This window comes from Euprymna scolopes, chromosome 18 (assembly GCF_053919585.1).
Source record: "Euprymna scolopes isolate OS-2025 chromosome 18, ASM5391958v1, whole genome shotgun sequence".
Lineage (NCBI taxonomy): Eukaryota > Metazoa > Mollusca > Cephalopoda > Sepiida > Sepiolidae > Euprymna > Euprymna scolopes.
In genome coordinates this window covers 133,130,346-133,152,215 of record NC_136499.1, presented here as the reverse complement: position 1 = coordinate 133,152,215, position 21,870 = coordinate 133,130,346, and positions in this window count along the sequence as shown.

Here is a 21,870-nt window from a genome sequence, read left to right as displayed (position 1 = left end):
GGAGCTATTACACCTAGCACAATAATATAGGAGAAGGAGAGAGAGAAACATGTTTTATCTTTATAAAAGATTATATCCGCAATACTCCTGGGTTACGCAAAGCTAAAAGGGAAACGATAACAAAATACTAAGATTTGATATACAACCTGAAAAGAAATTGGAATTTTAAAAAGATCCCCATCATTGATGTAGATATAGGAGCAACTAGACTTATAAAAAATCTATCTATATATCTATAAAAGTGAATGTGTCTGTATGTCTGTCTGTCTGTCTGTGTATATTTCCCTACGCAATAACTCTGTCACTTTTCAGACTACAGACTCGAAATTTGTATACAGGGTACTGAGATTTGGGAAAATCTTTGTGGTCGGTTTTCGGCCAGAGATTTTGCTATTAAGGGGTCAAAGTTCAACGATTTGACCTTTGAGAACTCTACCAAACTCCTCCGCCAATTTTGGGTCTAAACACTTAAAATTTTAGATATAGGTTCCTTGGATATGGATTTAACTTAATAACTTGATTTGAGCCCAAAACAAATGCTAAGGGGTCATAATAGGGGTCAAATTAAAAAAAATTGACTGTGTTTTTTTTTTTTTTTTTTGCTCAGCATACACCTCCAAACACCAGGGCAATGCCGGCCACCCATGCTAGTATATCTATAAAAGTGAACGTGTCTTTGTGTCTGTCTGTGTACATTTCCCTACGCAATAACTTTGTCAATTTTTAGTCTACAGACTCGAAATTTGATATACAGAGTACTGAGATTTCCATTTTCGGACAGAAATTTAGCTGTTAAGGGGTCAAAGTTCAACGATTTGACTTTTGAGAAATCTACCAAACTCCTCCAACAATTTTGAGTCTAAACACTTGAAATTTTAGATATAGGTTCCTTGGACATTGATCTAACTTAATAACTTAATTTGAGCCTAAAACAATAAATGTTAAAGGGTCATAATAGGGATCAAAGTTTAAAAAAATCTGACCTTTGTGGTCTCTACCAAATTACTCAGAAAATTTCTGGTCTAAACATTTGAAATTTTACATGAAGGGTATTCAGAGATAGGGCAAGCTTTTTAATCAGTTTGCGTCGAAAATTTGAGCTACCAATATATAAATATATGTATGTATGTATGTTTGCATGTCTGTCTAAAACTTTCGACAGAGGCATTAGATTTTCACAAGATCAGTATCGTTTTGAAGCTCGACCCTTCCGACGGCAAATACCGAAAAATTGGCTAAAAACATTAATTTCTTTACCCTTAACCGGGCACTTTTCAACAGGGAGGGGTCGATTTTTTTGGCGATATTTTTGAAAGTCATCCCTTCTTTCTGATTGCCTAGCCTTAATTTAAACCTATGTCACTTCAGGTCATAACAGCTAAGTTGTTATATTTTTTCCTGTCCTTTTCCTCCTTCACGGTACAGGTTCGAGCCTGCCTTCCTACTACTACTTTTTTTTTTTTTTTGCTCAACACACACCTCCAAACACGCGGCCAACGCTGGGCTGAAATGCTAGTAATTTAAAAAACTAACTGGCAATTATACCCTGCGAACCAAGTGCAAAAGTGATACAAAGAATTGCACTTAAAAGGTTGGTTTGAATTTTAAAAAAGATCTTTTGGTTGGAATGTGTGAGAAAGTGAGTGATTATATGACATCCAGCAGGATGCTTCATCCTCAGCTTGAACCAAAAAATGATGAGAAAAATTAAAAAAGCCTTATTCTTAAGTATGTCACTCATCAATGTTTTAAAACTGGCAAACATTAATCAGAAGGGAATTTTTCAGGGAATTCCCTGTGAAGTAGAATAGTCAGCAATAAAATGGAAGACAAAAATCATGTTGGATTTGTGGATGACAAAAATTATGATAAGTTCATTTTAACAGCGTTTTATTTTGTACAGTTTTGCATGGATCTATTATAATGTTGAATCAATTCCAGTTTTAATGTACTTAGTTTTGCACATAAAGTGTGCTGAAAATCGTTTCAAATGAGTTGATAATGTGCGACCAAAGACAATGATTTTATAAGATGGAATCATACTGTAACCTAAGAAAAATTATCGTCTGTACAAAAATTGCTTTTAATACCAACCTCAACATTAACCTAATGACAGTCTGTTCTTTATTTGAAGGTTCTTTGGGTTTGTATTACTGTACACATAGATTCGAAAAAGTTGTCAAAAAACAAATATATAACAAATAAATGTTATCAAAGGCAAGATAAGTTACTTTTCTACCAAACTGGATATATTTTTTGTGTTTTTATTCAATGTAACATGTTTATTCAGCTCGAAAAACATCCAGTGTTTACCGATGTATTGGAAAATTCAAAATGGCGTCTTATTCTCTCTTTAACACGGTAAGTTCGGGAAAAGATGTTATAAATAATAAACTAGACAAAATACTATTAAAAAACCCACCGAATATATGTCAACTTATGTCACGGTAACATATATTGAGCGAATTTCTAACAGTATTTTGTCGAGTTTATTATTTATAACACCTTTTCCCGAACTTACCGTGTTAAAGAGATAGTCAGGCGCCATTTTGAATTTCCAATACATCGGTAAACACTGTATGCTTTTCGAACTGAATAAACATGTTACATTGAGTAAAAACACGAAAATTATATCCAGTTTGGTAGAAAAGTAACTTATCTTACCTTTGATAACATTTATTTGTTATATATTTGTTTTTTGACAACTTTTTCGAATCTATGTGTACAGTAACACAAACCCGGTTCTTTTATTAAACATTTTTGTGCCATCTTCTTATGGTAAAACTTTAAAAATTGTGAAGACGAAAATAATAAATTATACACACACTGACACTCACAACACCACTGCTTTTTTGGGACCATGTTTTTCTATACCCAAGATCAACTGATTGAATGAAATTAAATTATATGCATAAAAATGTCCTTTAATCAGTTCATCTTTAATATTGGCAAATATGGTCTCCGAAAACACTACTATAATTCTTAAAAGAGGCTTATAATATTTTTTTAGAGTTTACATTAAAATTTTGTATTGTGTTTGAAAGATGAAAAAGGAAAATAATGTAAATGTTTAAAAACAAATATGCTGAAAATGTTTGCTACTGCGATCATAGAACACAAAAATTTATTATAACTTCAAGATTGAATTAATCAATTTAAAAAACTTCCTGAAAAATAATTATTAGTTTTCTAAAAGTATTTCAAGGATATTTAGTAACTTCAAGTGTTAAGATATTGAATTAAAAAACTGTATTCTTTTTTTTTTACTAAAAATTGCATGATATCTTTTTTTTTTACGAAAAATTGCATGAGCATCAAAGAAAAAAAAAAAAATGCTAGTTGCACTCAAACAGCCTCTGCAGACAAATCCTAATGCAAATCCGAAAAATAGACACAAACAAGATTTTATCATTTAGTTAGGATGAGAATCTTGTTTCCATTGATTCACTGAATTGTTCAACAATGTTAAAAATAATTCTACTAAAGTCAGAAATATCAGAATTGGATTGAACAGCTTTTGACAAAATAACCTCAAAGCTAAAATTGTATGTATTATCATTGATATGGTTGAAGTTCTGTTACTTGTTTCTTTGGTAATTTTTTCCAATGGACACAGTAGCTGGACAATTTTTCGTACAAGTTCCCATAGATAAATTGTTAAGGTAGGAATCTTATTATTAACAGCATGCTTTTTATTCTAAATTCCTTTTTAGCATTTAATATGTTGAATTACACTGTGTGGTCACGTTTTGAATGAGTATATGTTTTTCTAAAGCTGATCCTGCATTTCAGTTAATTTGCTAATTGCTAATGGAAGATGATTAAAGTGAGAAACTATATTGCTGTTAGTTGTAATGATTGTCTTCGCCACCTGTTGGGAAAATAATGAGTCATTTATGGAAAGTTGCATTGTATGTATGATGCATGATAGTAATTCTAAACCACATTCTCTGACACTAGCAACCATATTTGCTCCAGAATCTCACAATTTTATTGAAGATTCTGTACTCATCTAGAACATTATGTAATTCTTCATTTATTCTTGCACCTGCATGTGTACCAGGGAATGGAACAACTCTAAGCATAGCTCTACATTGTTCAAAGTCATTTGAAAGCCAATGACCTGTCGAATTCAGATAGGGAGCATTATTTATAGTAGCTGTCCAAATGTCTGTAGTTAAAGAAATGCTGATCATTTCTCCAAGAGACGATTGAATTGTTGTATTTATTTTTGTAAATATATGCGAAATTATTTTTTCACTGAAGCACTTTTTTGATTGAATAATGTAATTTGAACACAGTTTTGCAATAAATATATTAAATCCAATGTCAGGTTACAAAATTAGGTTGAATATCAACAGCAATCATTTTAAAACTTTTGAACTCAGTACTATATATTAGGTACAATATAATATTCAATAGAGAATTGGCTCTGTAATAATGAATGTGAAATCTGCATGAATTAAAATACATTTAAGCATATTTTACAACCCGACAAAGCCAGGCGCATTTCTGCTAATAAATAAATTTCTACTATATAAAAGTTATTTTGTTGTGTGTGTGTGTGTGTGTGTGTGTGTGTGTGTGTGTGTGTGTGTGTGAGTTCCTTCTTCATAGGTTCCGAAATGACTTAACCTATATTTTGTAAATTTTACACAAAACTAATTTATATGTCTGGCAGTGTTCTTAGATATGTTTTATACAGAAATTCATTTGATAAGTATCGAAAATCGAAAAAACCCGATCTTAAAAATAGTATTTTCTTTCTTATAGAGAAAAAAAGAATAATTTTTACTGGGGAATATTTTAGGTTACATCGACAAGGGAGGTAATAAATTTTCAACAAATCATTTCTACTTAAAAAACAGATTTATTATAATCTGAAGATGAAGCTTAGTGGTAGAGCATTTAACAATAGATCAAATGATCTGCAGTTCAAGCCTGGGGTTGCAAGTGCTTGTAGTTCGTCAGAGCATCTACCATTAAAATACTTGTAAAACTAGCAGAGGCATGCAACATTTCGACAGTTCGGGACCTATTAGGTTGGCAACTCACTTTTGAACCCTGTCCAGGAGTGAGAGACTAGTAGCAGATGCACCAGCTCAAATGTGACAACAATACCCCATACATTGACGAATGATGGCCTTGTAGAGGTACAGGATACTTTTAGGCATAAATAATTTTCTAGCATGGTATAGAGAGCCCACCTTCCTCACAGAAGCCGTGGCAATGCTCTTGATGTATCCGTACCAACTCATGTTCTCTGTGAACGTTTAGCCGAGGAGTTTGAATAAAGTACTTTCGGGTAATGCATCATTAGCCATAGTTATTCAAATATATTACAAATTAAACATTATAATAATGGCATATCCAATATAGAATATTGTTGAGAAATGAATGAATTATTAACTTGCAGTTTCGAATGCATTGTGAAAATTTGATATTTGATTAGCAATTCATTTGAATAAAATGTACATTATGTAAACTATTAAAAAAAATATATCTAATTGTAGCACGGGTTTAAAAATAAGGAACAAGAATATGACTGATGAAGGATTTATTTTCGGTTTGTACATAGTTGCAATTTACCGTACATTTCCTCAGTGTGAAAACTGAAAGATAGAGTAATAATTTTCTTTGATAGTGATTTAAAGTACAAAATGATAATGTTCAGGTTTTTTTTAATGAGGTCCTATTTTCCAAAATATTATTGAGCATTGCAGATAATGTTGCAGGTTCGAATACAAGTATCAAACATTTTAACTTTTAACTTTGAAATATGGATAGTCATAAAAATTTCTAGAGATAACATATTTTTAAAGAGGTGCCTAAGGGTTAAGGTTTTTTTTTTCTTAAAAGTTAGCACTTATAAAGGCCGAAGGCCACCTAAGGATAAGGATTAATTAATATAAGGTGGTAGTGTAGTGATTGTTAATGGTGTAAATTGAGTAGAATTTGATTATTGATGGGGACAGCTCAACAAAAATTTGTTTACATTAGATTTGAATGTTGTATTTAACTTGAAAGCAGGCCAGCAGAACAGTTCCACAAGTGGGCTGTTCTGGGAAAAAAGCTTTTTTCATGGAATCTGCGTTTAGATTTAGGTACAGATAGAGAGTAGGGGAAATAGTATATTGTGGTTGTAGCTAATCAGGTGTTTTCTGTGAAAGTTTTGCAATGGGCAGCTATAGATTGAAGTTCAGTCCAGCATTTGCCATGGAAATAACGATAGAGGAAAGACAGACTTGCAACATCTCTTTTGTGGGAAAGCGATTGCAGGGAAAAGAAAAGGGCATCTCCTACTAGGTTTCAAAACCAGTTTTGAACTCTATCAAGGCTGGATAGGGCGCGCTGAGCTGCTCCTGCCCAGATGGCGATAGTACTTCATTTTAGGGTGTAACTGGCCTTGTACAGTTATAGGATTGCATTGGCAGTGAAATACCTACTGGAGCAGTAAAGTGATCCAACCATTTTCCAGCGATCTTGGCAACAGATTTGATGTATGTGTTCCAGTTCAGATCAGGAGTGCAAATCAGTCCCAGAAACTTGTCAAGGCATGGAGCTTCCCCAAGATGAGAGCCATTGATTTCAACTGGGCTGTGATGGGGGTCAGAGCGATTGTGATAAAAGGAGAGAAGCTTGATTTGTAGTAGGTCGAACACGAGAAAGTATTTGTTAGTTATTAATCTGTTGATCTATCTATTTATCTATGTGTATCATCGATATATCTATCCATTTAGTTATCTATTCATTTCTGTATCTATCCATCACGATCTATGTATCTATCTAACTGGAGAGATGGACGGGAGATGAATGTGAAGAATGTTGAAAACCTGTCAAAATATGACAAAGCTAGATCATAGACAAGTTTACTGGAAGCATCCACTCAGCTGACAGGATCTAGGTGTGAGTTATGTGGATCAGGTTAGCTAGACGTTAGAGTTAGAATTTGGACTTTGAGCAGAGTGGAGGGTTAAACAGATTGTCCCCACCTCCTTCACTGGGGAGAGGGCTGATGTGTCTTAGAATGGAGACCTAGAATTAACCACACAAGCAAAGATATTCACTTTCCATTCTTCTGCGATCGACACCTGGAAGGTGAACAAAAACTATATAAAACCAACCAGCGTTCTTGGAAGTGAATGAATATTCATCGAAACAGGTTCCAGCCTCCTCTCCAAAAACAAGATAAATTCCAGGTGGACAAAATCAATGATGCATGAAATTAAGGTATGTCCAAAATATATGTATCACACACACACACACACACACACACACACACACACACACACACACACACACATGAACATTTAGACGGTCATAGCATTGGAACATAAATAGATAGCAACAACATAACTTAGGGTTCAGATAGTGAAGAACCACCATAGACATTTAGTGACACGTACACACATCAGGATGAACCCTTCGTCCCAAGTACACATATCAACATATGGTGTTATGGTACACATTACAAAACAGCCCCTTTTTGGCACACAATTCCACAATAGGTTTTTTAAAAATTAACCAACCGCCTTTTTTTCCCATTGCATCACGTTCTCAAGATCAAAAGAGAGAGAATCAGAAAGATCTTGGTAATTGCTGGCCTTTGAAATGTTGCCATAGAATGTGATGCCATCTGCATAAATGTCTATGAATGATCTAAGAATGTGATTTAGAAGATCGTTGATGAAAATCAAGAAGAGAGTTAGGCCCAGGATGGAACTCTAAGGACGCCAGCAGTCCAGCACTATTACTATAAGTCTCTAATTTCTGGCCATCAAAAACTACTCTTATAAGCCTATCAGAGAGGAAGGATTTAATAATTGAGACAATATTTCCAGTTTTTTTTTTTTTTTTAAAATTCAATTTTCACTCCAAACAAGGCACAGTGCCACTTTGAAGCAAGGGGCTACTATCAGGGACTTAATTAGCGGGGTCATTATGAAGGGAGATGAGTAGAAAGATGTTTGTTAACATTACACTTGAACTTCTGCATGTCAGTGCAGTTGGGAAAGCAGAATCCCGGAAGGGAGTTCCAAAGACCGCAGTTCTGAGGAAGAAACTATTGGAGTAAAAGGCTTTCTTGCACTTAGAGATCTCTACTGTAAAGGGATGAGACTTAGTAGCTTGTCGGGTTTGTCGGGGGTAGTTACGTCGGGGAGGTACAAGTGTTTGCAGCTCGTCAGAGCATTCACCATTAAAGTATTTGTAGAACAGGCAGAGGGATGCAACATCTCGTCGATGGGACAGAGGCTGGAGCCTAGATGACAGTTCAGGACCTATCAGGTTGGCGACTCTCTTTTGAACCCTGTCTAGGAGCGAGAGACAAGCAGCAGATGCACCAGCCCAGATGTGACAACAGTACTCCATACATGGGCGAATGGCGGCCTTATAGAGGTATAGGATACTGTCAGGCGTAAGTAGTTTTCTAGCACGGTAGAGGGAGCAAACCTTCCTTGCAGCAGCCTTGGCAATGCTCTCAATGTATCTATTCCAGTTCATATTCCCTGTAAACATTAGGCCGAGGAGTTTAAAAGAAGTACTTTCAGGCAATGTGTTCTTGGCCATTGCTATTGGTGGTAGAGAAGGTTTCTTGTAGTTATTGAAGGAAACAAGCTTAGTCTTAGCAGCATTGAATGTGACCAACCATTTTTGTCCCCATTCCACTACGGATTGGAGGTCATCCTCTAGTGTTTCTGCCATTTCTTTGGATATGTGTTCATTTGTTTTCCCCTCATATCTGTTATAGAGAGTAGTGTCATCGGCAAATATACCCATCTCCGAAACAATTTTATCAGGGAGGTCATTTATGAATATCAGGAATAATAGAGGTCCAAGGATAGACCCCTGAGGTACTCCCGCATTTATGTCGCATTGTTTAGATGTACGACCGTCGAGGACAACTTTGATTTTTCTATTACTTAAGAAGGATTTAATTACATTATGAATTCTTCCAGTGATTCCATATGATCTAATTTTCCTTAGAAGACCATCGTGCCATACCCTTTCAAAAGCCTTAGATATATCAAGGGCCACCGCTCTACCCTCCCCTGTTTTGTCCAATGAACGTTCAGAAACTACAGTTAAGATATCTGCTGTTGAACGGGCTTGCCTGAATCCATATTGTTTGTCAGTCAGGAGTTTAGCAGCTGTTAGGTGTTGGACTAGGGCTTGATTAACTAAGGATTCAAATATTTTGGCGAAAAGCGGGAGGAGGCTAATGGGGCGATAATTTAGTGGGTCAGTTCTTTCACCAGAATTCTTGAAGACTGGTACCACAGAGGCGGTTTTCCAGCAGTCGGGAAAACAAGATTCGTTAAGGCATTTATTGTAAAGTTTGGAGAGAATTGGAGCAACCTTGGCAGAGCATTTTTTTAATAGCACAGCCGGGATGAGATCTGGTCCACATGCTTTTGAGGTGTCTCGGTTTTTTATAATAGCATGTACCTGAGAAGGGGTGATTTTCAAATCGTCTAGTGTGGCGTCTGTTCGCAGAGGAAAATCAGGGAATGAGTGGTGTACCGAGTTCAGTGTAGAGTTTGAGGCAAACTGACTGGCAAGCAGATTAGCATTGTCTGTTGCCGTGCAAGCAACCTCATGATTGTTTGATAGTGGGGGAATCGTTGACTGTCCATTATTTACTACGCTGTTGTAGATTTTCCAAAAATCACGGGTTCCTAATTTCTGTGCTTCGATGCGTTTTCTGGTTGTTTCAGAGTAATCTGTCTTAGCTGTCTCTATCACTCTTATTTCTAGCTTCTATAAACTTCTGTTTATTTGAGCTGGACTTATGTCGGTTGAATCTGCGGAACGCATCCTGCCTTTGACAAATGGCAGCTGCACAAGCAGAAGTAAACCATTGGGGAGAGTGGGGCTTGCTATAGAATTTCCGTGCGGGAACATGTGCTTCAATTGCAGTTTCGAACCATTCAGTGGTCTCATTTGCACATTGTTCCGCTGGAAGAGTAAAGATATTTTGCCATGGGGCATCTCTGATGAGCTCCCTGATGGCTTCCCAATCAGCCTTTTTGTAATACCTCGTTGTTTTGAGTAGTGGGTCTTCAGTTTTAGGGCGAGAATTTAGGCTGATTTCTACCATTATCACAGTGTGATCAGCATTCCCGAGTGGGCTGTGGGTATTTGTTGTACAGTCATTGGGAACCGTTGTCAGAAAGAGATCTAGAAGTGAGGTATGTTGATCTTGCTGGTCTGGGAAACGTGTCGGAAATGTAACCAACTGAGATAGGGAATGGGATATAGAGAAGCTATGTGTCGTGCTACCAGCTACGTCTGTGTGATTCCATAGCTGGCGATCTTGTGATTTCTGTGTGCAGTGGCAGCAGCACATTCTGGAGAGAACCACAACTGGCTCTTAGGTTTTTGCTGGAATTTTTTTGGGAATATGAAACGGTCAATACTGACAATTACCAATTCTGTTCCCTGTCAGTGAAAAAGAAATATGTGGTTTTAAGTCAAAACAACAGTATTTACTTAATTATCATGTGGAAAATAGTAATATATCCTAAAATTACGAAAATTCATCCAGTAGATTAACTGCTATTGTGTTTTTAGTCAAAAAGAAGTCTATCGCTATCGCTGAAGCAAAACATCAACCATTACAATGTTGAATAGGGAGATAAGTATGTCCCCTGTATTAGCAATCTTCAATGTGTTCACATCAAGATTAAATGCCATTTTCCTAATGTTTTGTAAAAATTACCTTTAACTATAAATAATTTTCTATTTTATGAATTTTCGTCATTTTTGGATCTATTACTATTTTCGACATGCCAATTAAGTAAGTATTGTTGGGTTTGCTTATCAATCTGTCGATTTAAGAAGCACCAGCACTAAAGTTTGTTTTAAATTTGTATTGATAACGTAATTTTTTGCCATAAAGTTGATGACATCGCTTCCCCCACCCTTTTTTTTTTTAATGAGGGAGCCGGAATCTGAATGTGTTTGCCGTATAAGAATTTTTATCAAATTTGGTGTGCAAGGGAAATAACTCTGTTTTCTTAAGAAGAGTTGCTTCCCTTTCAAAATTCTTTCTTGCTTGTACATCATAATCGCGTGCGTAGTCACACCGGTTATCGTGTGATTAACACCAAAGTTAAGCCATGTGGAGCCTGGTCAATACCAGATGAGTGACCATTTCGGAATTCTAGGCGCTGTATGTCATCTGCCCATAACTTGTGAATTTGCTATTCCTGGTAAATTTCCAGTGCTTATTTAGAATTATACTTTGTTAAAAAACAAAACAAAAATTCTTTATGATCTTTACTCGTCACGGAACGAAGAAGTCATATTCCAAAAACTCACGTAAATTGATCAAGTAATCTTTTTATATATATGGATAATCAGTGTCTTACGATTTTCAGACTAAATTGTAATAACTACATATTTCAGATAATAACTACAAGATTAATTTTGATCTGGATATTTCGAATTAGCCCCTCCCCCAGTTGTTTATATAATTATAATATTTATAAAATATGGCGGTTAAGAAATAGCCTCTCGCCTGGTAATAAAAAATTGATTTTCTTAGTTAAAATAAACTTTTTGATCAATTTACGTGATTTTTGGAATATGATATGTTGACTAGTACGTGCATCAGAAAAATATGTTCGTATTTTCTGTATTTTTGTTCTTTAATTAAGTGTAAGGCACTTCTGCATTACACGGACGGCGCCATTTTTGTGCATTTTACTAAACTGTCATTAGGTAGCGGTTCTTGATCAATTAAATACGAGTTTTCTTCCTTTGACTCTTGACTGCAACCTCCCACTACCGTTGAGTGACACTCTGTTTAGTAGTTAACTGCTTTGTTTCTATTCAGTGTAAATAAACTCCTCGTTACGATACCGCGTGTGTTTCGTCTCTTCAATGAATGTTTCACTAACAAATTACTAACATGATTCTAACTAATATTCACCTGTATCAACCCATAATATAAAATGGTATCAGGATAAAACACTGAACCGTCAACACTCACAGCCGTATATCAATATCTTCTCGGGGGGGGGGGGATTTTTACCACACCCAAAAGAATTACATTTTTCTTCGGATAATCTCGGGTAGGAATGGGAAACTTGGAAAAACCAATTTCAATTGTTCCTGCATGCTACAGAGTCGGACAAGAAACCAGGGAAGGTGAAAACTTCAATATTGCTGACCTGTATAGGAAACGATGGAAGGAAAATATATTATATGTTCAACTTTGAAAATGACGACGAGAAGCTAAACTTGAAAAAAGTAATAGAAAAACCAACCAAGAAAGAACCTGACATTTCTCACATATCAATTTCTCACGTGCAAATAGAAAGATTTGATGAGTGCGTCACGGAATTACGACGAAAGACAAACAAATGGGAATTCGGTGACCTCACTGAAAGATTAATAAAAGACATTCTAATTTGTGGCATTAACGACAACATGTTGAGAGAAAGAATGCTCAGAGAAACTTCACTGAACTTACAGAAGGCGATACAAGCAGGCCTGAGTGCTGAAGAAACAAAGAGACACTCCAAGATAATGGCTACACGCGAAACAGAAAATATTTCAACAATTCGCAATCTAAAGAAAAACAAGCTGTCTTCCAACGTCATGTTCAAACGTGAAGACGAAAAGCCCGCCAAAACACAACAATGGATTGAAACATGTACCTACTGCGCTGGGTCACATCAGAAAAGAAACTGTCCAGCATGCAATAAAAACGGTACAAATTGCGGTAAAAAAGGACATTTCACTCGAATGTGTCGAACGAAAAAGAAAAAAACTATACAATGTCAAACATTCATACAATTCAGATCACGTGGAGCAAAACCATTTTAACATGGACGCCATATTGGAAAAAATGTAGACGCACTACAAACTGAGAAATGGAAAGTAAAGATTCGAGGCAACGAAACACTCATCAACTTTAAAATCAATAAGGTGCTGAAGTAAACGTATTATCAGCAAAAATATGTAAAACTATTGAACCAAAGCCAGAATTAAAGAAAACGTCTATAAAATTAACCGCCTACAACTGTGCACAAATTCCCACAATAGGGAGCTGTGTTATACAATTACAAAATAAAAATATAAAAATTTTGGCCTTTTCCAAAGTTTCTTACATTTGTTTATTATTTATTAATTAATTTTACTATTATTGTGGGGAAAAGAAGTAAAGAGAGCAAGACAGAGAGTCGAATTTACGATGTTCTTTTGTAGAAAATATATCAAAACAAATACAGTTAACTCTCAATTTATAAAAAAAGATTTATTACTTCTTAGGAAATATTTCAATGAAAATAATAGTTCATTTATGAGTGAACAAAAGGGGGAAATTAGTTGAGATTAAGGAAGTTTGAGTTGATAATTATTTACATAAAATTAATTAAAAATGAGCATGCGATAATAAAAGGGGGAATACAAAAGTTAGTTACTGTGTCTGTGTGTTCGCCTACATTGTTTTATCAGCCGACTCGCCTGCTACGTTCACAGTGTTGTCGCGTTAGTTTTGAGCTGCAGACAGTAGTGATATATATATCTTTCAACACTATCTCTGAATTTTTGTTAACTGCGCTTTTTTTGGAAAATACAGAGGTTTTTAAAGATTTTCACCAGCTCCCAGACACATAATTTCCGACAGCCCGGAAAACTCTCTGATTGGTCAAAAAAAAAAATCAAAACATTGAACCTCCAGAGCAATTCAGTAAAAAGAAAAAGGGCGCCTCTAGCCGCTTGCGCAGAAAACGTCTCGGGGCACTTGAATTTCCGGCAGCGAAAGAGTGAACATCGTAGCTCACCATATAACTTTCCGCCCAGTAAACGGAGTTTAAAGGTTCATCGTTCATGATAAATAGCTTTAGGTTTTTTTTTGTGAAGGGAAGTTTGGTAGTATATTTACATGTAAACGTAGGTTGGAAAAAAAAAAAAAAATTTTTTTGTTTAGAAAATTTTTACATCATTTTTATTTTTAATAATAAAAATATGTGTTGTCCTTTTTCCACCTGATTGTTCTCCCGGACTTTGATTTAGTTTGTTTCTTTTCAACCTCTGTATCAGAGGAAGATACAAAAGTGTCAGATACTGGAAGGGGTGGAACAAAATCTTTTGACGTTGTTGAAGAATATGCAGGCTTCAATCTATCTATGGAAACGTTACTGTGTACATCATCAGACATTTTAATAGTAAAATATTTGCCATGACGATGTACTACTTGGAATGGACCTGTATATGGAGCTTCCATAGATTTTCGAATTCTGTCTGTTCTCAACCAGACGCTGTCACAAATTTGAAGATCCTTAGGAATGTACACAGTAGGTAAAGAATGGAGGTGTCCACTGGATAATCCGTCTGTGTCAAATTTCCGCATCTCCTCAGCTAGAGCTTTTATGTGAGCATCTGTTATATCAATGTTTGCATCCTCGTACGCATCGATTAACAATCTAGGCATCTGTGCATTAGCACCCGTAACTGCAGTAAATGGTGAATAATTGGAATCGTTGGGTGTAATCCTGATACCTAGAAGAACTATAGGAAGAGCAGACAACCAAGATTCTCTTCTGGCAATAATTGCTGTCTTTAATGTTCTGTGTGCTCGCTCGATCATTCCGTTTGCTTGGGGATGGTACGAAGTCGTTCTCAGCCTGTGGAACCCTATAATTTTTGACAGTTCTGAGAACAGCTCAGACTCGAATTGGCTACCTCTGTCTGTAACGACATGGAGGGGCACACCAAATCGCGATATCCACAGATCAACAAAAGCAGTTGATACTGACGCTGCAGTTATTTCGGTCAATGGACAAGCCTCTACCCATCTCGTATTTCTATCGATGCATGTTAATAAATAACGATAGGGAGAGAAATACGGGTCTGTTTTGCTCTTGACTGGTGGTAGAGGGCCAACAATGTCAATGTGTACAGTTTGAAATCTGCTGGATGGCAATTCAAATGGATGCACGTCACTTTTTGTGTGTTTGTTTATCTTTGCTTGTTGGCAATGCTGACATTCCTTGCACCATTCCTTTATTGACTTGGCCATTTTGGGCCAAAAATATCTGGAAGTTATCATTTTAGTTGAAGCAGCAATTCCAGGGTGTGACAAGTTGTGTAAACTGTCAAAAACAGATTTCCGGAGCTTTTGTGTTACAAAAGGTCGTGGAAAAGGTAAAGACACGTCACATAGGATTGTATTATGTTCATTAATCTGATACGGCTTCAGTTGATGACATAGAGTTTTTGTTTCTTCGTCAGTGGTTTGGTGATTGGCCATCTCCTGTAAGTCACAAATATCAATTGTGATTGCATACGCTGGTCGCGATAAGCAATCAGCTACAATGTTCTGTGAACCTTTTATGTGTGAAATATCAGTCACATATTCACTCAAGAAACAAAGGTGACGCTGTTGTCTATCGGATTTTAAAGGTGTTTGGCTTTTAAAGGCGCTGCAGAGCGGTTTATGATCTGTTAATAACAACAAGTTTCTGCCTTCCACCTGATGTTTAAAATACAAGACTGCTAAATAAGCAGCTAGCAATTCTCTGTCAAAGGTAGAATATTTTTGTTGAGTTTGTGATAACTTTTTTGAAAAGAATCCAATAGGAATTGGTTGATTGTCAATCATTTGATGAAGTGCTGCTCCAACAGCGTAACTGGAACTGTCCGTAACAAGCTGATAATTAGTAGCTTTTGAATCGGGATAAGGTAGAGCGGTTACACCTGATAAACTTGTTTTTATCCTTTCAAAGGATTCAACTTCCTCCTTTGTAAAATCTATTTTCTTAGATTTTTGATTCAACCGAATACACTCGGTGAGTGGTAAACTGATTTCACTGAAATTTGGAACTAATTTTCTGTAAAAATTTGCCATGCCAAGGAATCGACGCAGTGATTTTGAATCGTTTGGTTGAGGAAATTCATTTAATTCGCGGATTTTCTTGTCACTTGGCTTAAGACCATCAACAGATATGTGAAATCCCAAAAATTCAAGTTGAAAAACATTGAAAATACATTTAGAAAGGGAAATTTTAAGGTCGTACTCACTGAGTTTCTGTAAAACAGTATCGAGGTGTTTGGAATGCTCTTCTTCACTATTTGAGAAAATAAGAATATCATCGATGTATATAAAAATACAATCGATGTCGCGGAAAATATTGTCCATCATCCTTTGGAAAGTACTAGATGCGTTCCGCAAACCGAAAGGCATGTAATTGTACTCATATAAACCGAAGGGTGTTGTGATGGCTGTTTTGCATACATCATCCGGATGGACTGGTACTTGGTGATAAGCAGTAGATAAATCAATTTTTGAAAAAACTTTCTTACCGTGCAGTTTTGATGACAAGGAATTTATGTTTGGCACTTGGTATCGATCGGGTTTTGTTATAGTGTTTAGTAACCTGTAGTCACCTACAGGTCTATAAGTCCCATCAGATTTATTCACCATGTGCAAGGCCGAACTCCACTCTGATTTAGAGGGGGATATAATTCCGGCATTCTGGAGTTTCCTGAATTCCTCTTTTGCTATGTTGTATTTCTGGGCTGATAACTGCCTCGTTTTAGAGAAAGATGGAGGGTTACTGCCAGTTTCAATTCTATGAAACACTTTAGGTTTTGTTGCATTGGAATCGCGATGTGGAGAAATTAAGTTGGGATATTTTGCGAAATTGTGTGAACTGTTGTGTCGGCAACGTTATCCGAGCATAAAGCAATGTTCATAAGTATTGGTGATGGCTGTGCGTTTGAATATCTTTTGGTTGTTTGATCAATCAATTTGTTATTTGTGCAATCAACTATTAATTCAAAATGATTCAGAAAATCATAACCTAGGAGAGGTCTGGTAGTTTCTGCAATGAGAAAGGTCCAAGTGAAATCACGCCTCAAGTTATGAAGTGCCAGGTTTAATACTGCTTGACCGGAACATTCAATGTTCTGACCGTTAGCTGACACAATTGAGATGTTTGTTGGGTATATAACTATACCGCTTATATATTTTCTTGGGATTACAGATATTGCAGCTCCCGTATCCACAACAAAATTCAATTTTATAGCTCTTAATCGTGCGGCTACTTCAAGAAGCGGCGAAGATGTGGAAGCTATCACGCTTCGCCGGGTTAGTTTTCCGATGTTTTACTAAAAGCAGGGGAGGCAGGACGAGAACTGGGTTGCATTTGCACATTCCGTTTGTCTGGCCATTTACACCATGGTTTGCAATATTTTGCACGTTCGGCAAAATATAGATGTGAACGGCAGATTTTGGGTCTCTGATCCTTGTTAAAAGGACGAACTCCATTTGGACAATTATATGATTTTTGTGACGGATTACTTTTTCTTTGAGATCCGTCATCACTCTGGTTACGATGGTTTTGGTTCCATGATATCTGTTGTATATGCGTGGCTTCCTGTCTATTAAAATATAACAGCAGGTCATCGGACATTTTACCAAGTCTTTCCAGATCGAGATCAATTTGTGCTGCTACCACGGGTTTGATCGAATGAGGTAGGGCTTGGATGAACTTATGTCGGACAATGTCTTCTCCAACACCAATTCTACCTGCTAACGACATGAGTTCGTTCAAATAAATCGAAGGACGTTCTGTCATGATTGAAGATGACATTAGTTTGTCCAGCATTTCAGGCTTTGATTTTTCATACTGATTAATCACAGCATCTTTTAACTTATCAAAGTCTTTTGATTCCAGTATGCTGTTTTGTAATTTTCCAACTATATCCGTTGGTAGTGACGCGAGAATATGATAAAATTTTTGTCTTGGTTGCTTAATGTTCATAATTCTGAACTGGGCTTCCATTATTGAAAACCAAACTAGTACATTTGAATCAATAAATGCCGGAGTTTTCATCGCGATTGACTGCACTGGTTTATCTTGTTCTGCTGCCATGTCGACTTCGTTTTCTGCCATTTTAGTTTTCCCTTTTGTTATTCACACTTTTGCTGTGTGTTGTCTTTTATAAATTTGTTATGAAGATAGGTTTTTATGTTAAAAAATTTTTTTTTTTTTTTTTTTTTTTGAAAAGTAGATTTTTATATTCAGAAGGATTTGTTTTATCGTTTTCATACAAATTTTTTTTTATTTTTTTTATTTTTGTTGAATTTCCATAGTTTTTCGCGACCTTGGTGAAATTGTTTCTTGAGTTTTTTTATTTACTTTTGTTGAAATTCACATCAAAAGTTGGTTATTTGAAGTATTAGAAGGCAGTTTTTTTGTTTGTTTGTTGGTCCATGGTGAATTTGTAGTGAAATTATTTCTTGGGTTTTCATTTTGTTTAGTTTCATTGAAATTCACATCAAAAGATTGGTTACTTGAAGCATCAGAAGATAGCCTTTTTTTTTTTTTTTATAGAAATGTTTGCGTGTTCAAAATAATCACGTCGGTGGGTCGCCAGTTTTGGCCTTTTCCAAAGTTTCTTACATTTGTTTATTATTTATTAATTAATTTTACTATTATTGTGGGGAAAAGAAGTAAAGAGAGCAAGACAGAGAGTCGAATTTACGATGTTCTTTTGTAGAAAATATATCAAAACAAATACAGTTAACTCTCAATTTATAAAAAAAGATTTATTACTTCTTAGGAAATATTTCAATGAAAATAATAGTTCATTTATGAGTGAACAAAAGGGGGAAATTAGTTGAGATTAAGGAAGTTTGAGTTGATAATTATTTACATAAAATTAATTAAAAATGAGCATGCGATAATAAAAGGGGGAATACAAAAGGTAGTTACTGTGTCTGTGTGTTCGCCCACATTGTTTTATCAGCCGACTCGCCTGCTACGTTCACAGTGTTGTCGCGTTAGTTTTGAGCTGCAGACAGTAGTGATATATATATCTTTCAACACTATCTCTGAATTTTTGTTAACTGCGCTTTTTTTGGAAAATACAGAGGTTTTTAAAGATTTTCACCGGCTCCCAGACACATAATTTCCGACAGCCCGGAAAACTCTCTGATTGGTCAAAAAAAAAAAATCAAAACATTGAACCTCCAGAGCAATTCAGTAAAAAGAAAAAGGGCGCCTCTAGCCGCTTGCGCAGAAAACGTCTCGGGGCACTTGAATTTCCGGCAGCGAAAGAGTGAACATCGTAGCTCACCATAAAATAAGTTCGCATTTCATTGTGGTGAATACAAATGCAAACGCAGTAATTGGCGCAGAAACAGCGGAAGAGCTAGGACTGATAAAAAGAACGTATGAAATAAACAAGACGGGCATAGAAACATTAAAAGAAGAAAATAATCACGAAAAGTTGTCCGTTTTGCAAATGCGCAAGGATAATTTTGAGGAGAAATTGCAGACGCTGCAAAGAAACCTTGAAAAAGAACGGCAGAAACTTTTTAACCTACAAAAGAATCGCAAAACGTTGCAGGTGGAGAAGATACAAAACTCAAAGCCATTGGTAACTGTAACCACAGCGCCTTCTCAAGGCTTAGCAGAAAGAAACATTCAAATAATTAAAAGAACATTAAAGAAATCGTTTGAAAGTAGACAAGACCCATACCTAGCAATGTTAGCGTTACTGACTTCACCATTAAAAGATAAAACCCCGTCACCAGCCCAACAGTTGATGAAAAGAACGATAAGGACAAATCTTCCAAATATCATGCATAACAAAACAATGAAAAAGCATGAAATAAATAAAAAGTTCAAAGAACTACCAAAACTAAAGAAAGACGATACTGTCCGTATTCTTTCACAAGAAAAATGGAATCTAAAAGGTAAGATTGTGAAAAAATTAAAAGAGTCTCGTTCATATCTAATAAGAACAGAACAAGGAAAGCATGTACGGCGTAACAGACGTCATATTAAAAAAAAAAGAAAATGAAAAGTTTAAAGTCAGACATGACTATGAAAACTTATTTAACCAAGAAAATAGTCAAAAAACAAGTTGTATCAAAAAGAAGTCCAGAAAACAAAATAATACCAAACTCCACAAAGAAAGGGAGACCAATGAAACGTCCAGCCTGATAGAGACTAAATGAGAAAACTTCAAAAATAAAAATACTTTTATTTTTCGGTACAGAAAAAAACCCGGGAGATGTTACACATGAAGTAAACATGAGTTATCTCCCTTTGACTTAGTAACTGCCACCGTCACTCTTGACTGCAACCTCTCACTACCGTTGAGTGACACTCTGTTTAGTAGTAAACTGCTTTGTTTCTATTCAGTGTAAATAAACTCCTCGTTACGATACCACGTGCGTTTCGTCTCTTCAATGAATGTTTCACAAACAAATTACTAACAAAAGAACAGGGAAGGCCTTCCATTCAAATTGTTTATTAATTTAAAAATTAAGACTATAATATATTATATATAACTTTGTTTAGCTTTCCACAGGTGCTACAAACAATTAAAACTATATTTTTTGTTGCAGTGACAATTTTACTTTAATTAAAAAATGTTTAAAAAAAAAATCCCAATGTTGCTCTAATTAAAAAATTGTTTTATTTAAATTATATTTTCTTACGCAGGCTTTTCAATAAATGTTTTTACAATTATATATTAATATATTTTCATACAATCAATGTTTGCGTTTTCAAATATTTATTTAATTCTAAATAAGACCCAAAGTTTCCTCTTCGGAGGATGCCGGCATAGCCCGATGAGGGCTAATATCACATTAGGTATTACCGATTTCATAATTCCATAATTTGTATCTTACACAACGATAAGATAAAGCAAGTTAACAACTAACGTTTTTGTTAAAAAATTGAAAATCCCATCAACTTTAAGCGAAGTACCGAGGTTCATATCTGCATAAACTTTGATCTTCTATAAAACAAGCATCTCAGAATGCGATGCAAAAAGGGTGCTTGTTAAGATGAAGTTAACAAATCGACTTTTTAATATATTGTTTTAAGCAAAAATGGCAATAATTGCTGGAAAACGTTTAGAGACAAAGAAACATGGGGCAAACTTAACAAACAAACAAAACAAAAACAAGCAAAACAAACAAACAAAAAAAAAACAGACAATACGCATTTTTAATGCTAAAAAACATAAAACAGAACAAAACAATGTTCATGAATTTTATGGAAGTTAATTGCTGAGTCCTTCGCAGCATAAGATTCGTATTATTATTATTATTATTATTATTATTATTATTATTATTATTATTATTATTATTGACCTCCTCATTTGGGGCCTCAGTTTGCGCAATTCTTTGTTTCATCGAAAGGATAAACTCGTAATTAAATTTGCTCTTCCCATGATCTTTTGTGTCAGGAGTGGGATGCCCTTTTCTTGGTGAGATGCGAAATTCACTGCTATATCGGCAAGAATCTCCCTCTGTGTCCGTGTGTCCGTGTGTCCGCTCGTCTTCCTGCTAAAAAAGGAAAAAAACAAAAAAAAAAAAACAACAAAAAACAAAACAAAAAATACAACAAAAAAACAAACACACAAAAGAAAACTAGAACAAAACTTCTGCGCTTAAAAAAATTCTTACTTCCTGCCTTCCCAATGATCCTTTCTCCTACCAACTAAAACAAAAACAACCAACCAACCTACCAACGGGTTTCTTGTAATTTGATTGGTTATCGCCATTCAATATGAAGGTCTAACTCATGAGATGTCCCCTCACCCATTGTAAGATTTCTACTCCTTATTTTAAACTGGCTAAAATTAGGGAAACATGTGCTAGCAAGCCTCTGCTAATTTTATTTTATTATGTCTGTGAGGCAGAATACGTGAATATAACATAGCCCCCCTCCCTCCTCAGATTCTGAACCCCAAGGCTGTTATCAAAATATGTCTCGGCTGGGAAGTTTTACAGTATGAAATCCCTGAAGGGGTAATATATCTGTCCCCTAGTAAAGCACTTTTGTAAAGTATGAACCTGTTGAGAGGCTTGACCTGCCCGGATGACTGTCT